Genomic DNA, 4819 nt, shown 5'->3' with positions numbered 1-4819 from the left:
CTTCATTTACAAACTCAAATTATCAGGCACTTGAACTCCATCCATATCCCTTTCACCAAGCCTATCCCTAAACCTAACCACAAACACTATTCCCCAGTACCAATACAGCAGTACTTGAAATCCCACACTATTCATAAAGCTCAGGCCAAAGGTAATGCTGACACTAATTATGGAACCCAAACTCCAATACCCAGTAACTGAAATTCGAAGCCTATCACTCACCAAAACCTAACCCTAACTATAGCAAGAACCCTAACCCAGGTGCTTACACTCCTAAATCATTCCCAAACCTAATCGTAAAATTAACAATAACACTAAACTCAAACCCATACTCTACTACATACATAGTAAAATTGTGACACTATGCCTAACCCTAAACTGAATCCTCACCCTCATCTTAAGCCAAACTCCATAAATCCTAGCTAAACTGCAATGCTCAGGTACTTGGAATCAAACACTCTACCTCAGCCTCATAAAAATCCTGGCTCTAACCTGCAATCTCATACTCAAACTATCATGCAAGTGAGTTCCATCCATATCCAAGACACCATCCCTCACACTAAGCCTTACTCCCAAGATCCCAAAAAGCGGTACTTGAAATCCTGCATTGTTCCTAACCACAAGGCGAAATAGAATGCTAATATTAACTATGTGACTCACAATCCAATACACAGGAACTGAAATTCCTACACTCTCACTGAGCCCAACATGAAGCCTAACCATGACCCGACCATGACTCATACCCAAGTACTTACAATCTCGAAGCAATCCTAAAAAGAACCATAAAATTAACACTAACATTAACAATCTAACCCAATCCACAGTACACAGGGGGTGAAATTCTGAAACTATTCCTAACCCTAAAACTAAGCCTAGCCCTATACTCATCTTGAGCATTACTGTTATGTCTGCAATGCTCAAGTACCTGCAATCCAATAGTATTCCTCATGCTCATGAACATACTTGCCCTATACTTCACATTCACCCTGCAATCATCAGGTAATTGAACTCCATCCATATTCATAATGCCTAACCTAACTCTAATACTAAACCTGAAGCAAAACCTCAATGCTAATGCAAACAATAAAGGCTAACCCTAAGCCTAACCCTAAACCTAACACCTCACCCAAAACCTAATCCCAATAATATCTCTAAACCCTTAAACCTATCCCTAACCCAGCCGAACAGCTACCCTAACCAAGACCCAAACTATATCCCAGTTTCATGCATTCTAACACCACTCCCAATACTAAACCTAAAATTTACACTGACACTAACCTTCAAACCCATACTGCAACACAAAGGAAGTGAAACCTAACACCTCACCCAAAACCTAATCCCAATAATATCTCTAAACCCTTAAACCTATCCCTAACCCAGCCGAACAGCTACCCTAACCAAGACCCAAACTATATCCCAGTTTCATGCATTCTAACACCACTCCCAATACTAAACCTAAAATTTACACTGACACTAACCTTCAAACCCATACTGCAACACAAAGGAAGTGAAATTCCCCTATACTTACACTCCAATTACAAGGTACTTCAATTCCTTCCATATCCTTATCCCCAAAACTAATCCAAACCCTAAACAAATCCCTTAATCCCACATTCCAATACTGAGGTGCTTGAAATACTATAGTATTCCTAACCCTAATACCAAATTTAATAATGATACAAACTATTAAAAGTACACTGCACCACAAAGGTATTTAAATTCCAAGACTAAGACTTAGCCCAATCTTAACCCTTGCTCTAAACCTACCTTAACTCTAACCTAGGTACCTGCAACCCCACACCACTGCTAACCATACACCTGCAATTTATACTACCATTAAACATTCATCCCACACTCCAGTAAACTGGGAGTGAAATTCTTAAGATATACCTAACACAAGGTGGAGTCCTAAACTTAAAACTAACACTAAAGCTAACACTACCAATCTGAGCTGCACTACAATGCTCAGGTACTTGGAATACCATAGTATACCTCAGGCTCATAGAAATCCCTGCTCTAACCTTCACTTATAAACTCAAATTATCAGGCACTTGAATTCCATTCATATCCCTTTCACCAAGCCTATCCCTAAACCTAACCACAAACACTATTCCCCAGTACCAATACAGAAGTACTTGAAATTCCACATTATTCATAAAGCTCAGGCCAAAGGTAATGCTGACACTAACTATGAAACCCACACTCCAATAACCAGAAAAAGAAATTCAAAGACTCTCACTCACCCCAACCCTAACCCAAACCCTAAGTACCATGAACTCTAACGCAGGAACTTACATTCCTAAATGATTCCAAAACCTAATCCTAAAATTAACATGAACACTATACTCAGACCCATACTCCACTACATAGGTAGTGAAATTCTGACTCTATGCCTAAACCTAAGCCAAATCCTAACCCTAAACTTAACCCAAACTTTATGAATCCTTTCAAAACTGCAATGCTCATGTACTTGGAATCCCAAACTCTGCTTCACCTTTAGGAACATACTGGCCCTAAACTGCAGTCTCACATGCAAATTATCATGTAAATGAGTTCCATCCATGTCACAGACTCCATACATCAACCCCATCTTTAACCAAAGACTTAATTGCAAGTTCCAACACAGCAGTACTTGAAATCCAACACTATTCCTACACCAGAGGCCATATCGAATGCTGATATTAAATATGAGCTCCACACTACAATACACAGATACTGAAATTCCTACACTCTCAATGACCCCCAAAAAGAAGGCTAAGTGTAACCCTACCAGGAACCCTAAACCAGGTACTTACATTCCTAAATCAACCATAAACCAACCCCTAAATTAACATTAACACTAAGCATCGAACTAATACTCCATTACAAAGGGAGTGAAATTCAAACAACATTCCAAACATTACAGCAAAGCCTGAACATACAATCAACCCAAGCACAAACCAGTATATATACACTACAGTGCTCAGGTACCTGGAATCAAACACGACTGCTCACCCTAATGAACATACCTGCCCAAATCTTCACACTCACTATGCAAAGGCACTTGAACTACATCCATATTTGTACTGGGGAACCTAATTCTAATTCTAAACTTGTCCCAAAAACTTCAACCCTAAATGTTATCTCTAAAGGCTAACACTAACCCTAACCTAAACCCTAATGAAAACCTTAAAGGATAATCCTAAACCTAACAATAACCATAACCAAATGCAAACCCTAACACTAACCTTAACCCCAACCCTAACCCGCACGGTCACCCTAACCCAAACCCTAATCCTAACCCTAATTAAATACCCTAACCCTAACCCTGAAGCCTTACCCTAACCCCAAAATTTAACCCTAACCCTAACTCCCTAACTTTAATCCCCTAATATTATCCCTAGTCCCAACCAAAACCTATAGTCTAACTAACACATAAATGGTAACTCTAACCCTAATTCTGTTTTTCATTCTCAGAGTACAAAAATCAGGGAATTAAATTCTAACTACATATTTATCCTTATCCCTAACCCCAATCCTCACCCAAACCCTAACCCTCTAAACCAAAACCTAACTTTAACTTCCCCTTCCCCCTCCCTCTACTCATAGCTGTAATGCTAAACCTTCCCTTACTTCTACCCCTAACCTTGATCCTACCTCTAACCCTAACCTTAAACCCTAACCCTAAACCCTAATCTAAATCCTCAATTGTTCCCCCATTGTACCTTAAAATTTTCAGTACTCTTAATCCTATCCCTCACCCCAGCATGTACACTAACCCATCCTCTGGTCCTAAACCTAATTTCTACCCAAACCTAGTGTAACACACACAACCCACTAAGGTAATCCAAACCCCCAGTAGATCACAGAGCCAAACAGCATCCCATGCAAAAATTAAACCTAAACTGGTACACAAATCATAATAACAAAATAGAAACCTAAACTTCAATAGAAACTCGGCCCTAAACTGTAAACACCAGTTGTTATGCCAACAAAAGACCCAAACTTTAACCATAACCCTAAACCAAACACATATCTGAATATATCCCAGAATATCAACCTGAACCAAATAGTAACATGAACCAAATATTAATCTGAACCAAACACAAACATAAATTCAAAATCCAACCCTAATGCAAGCCTGAACACAAATCTACACACATACTAGAACATGAACCCTGTACCTCTCATGACTAAAACAAACAAATACACACTCAAATCTCAATACAAACCCAGAATGGAACCCAAACACAAAAGTGAACATGTTCTGGGACTTGAACTGTAACACAATCATAAATCTGAATCTGAGCATCAACCAGAACACAAAGGTCAAACCGAGTATCATGTACTTCACAAAAGTAACAAGTAAGGTTAAAACTAGACGTATATATTTCTCATCATGAACTAAACGAAAACTGAAGTGGATTAAAGACCTAACTACTGGGCTGGGGATTTAGCTCAGCGGTTTGGTGGCCTGCCTTGCAAGCCCAAGGACCCGAGTTCAATCCCTGGTACCAAAAAAAAAAAACTAACTACTAAGACAGAAACACTAAACTTGTTGGAAGATAAGTTAGGTAGAACTTTCAAAGATATTGGCATAGGAAAAACTTTATGAACAAATCCTCAGAAGCACGGGAACTAGCACAAAGAATCAACAACTGGGATCTCTTCTTATTAAAAGCTTCTGCACTGCTAGAGAAATCAGCAATAGCTCTGAGGCAACCTACAATGTGGGAAAAAATGTTATCAGCTGTTCCCCAGAAAAAGTCTACTAAACAGAATATATAAAGAACTCAAAAAAATCAGGCCACCCCAAATAGAAAGATCCAATTCAAAAATG

This window comes from Fukomys damarensis, unplaced genomic scaffold (assembly GCF_012274545.1).
Source record: "Fukomys damarensis isolate Sample0158 unplaced genomic scaffold, DMR_v1.0_HiC HiC_scaffold_7, whole genome shotgun sequence".
NCBI classification, from domain to species: domain Eukaryota; kingdom Metazoa; phylum Chordata; class Mammalia; order Rodentia; family Bathyergidae; genus Fukomys; species Fukomys damarensis.
Note: the sequence above shows the minus strand (reverse complement) of the source record.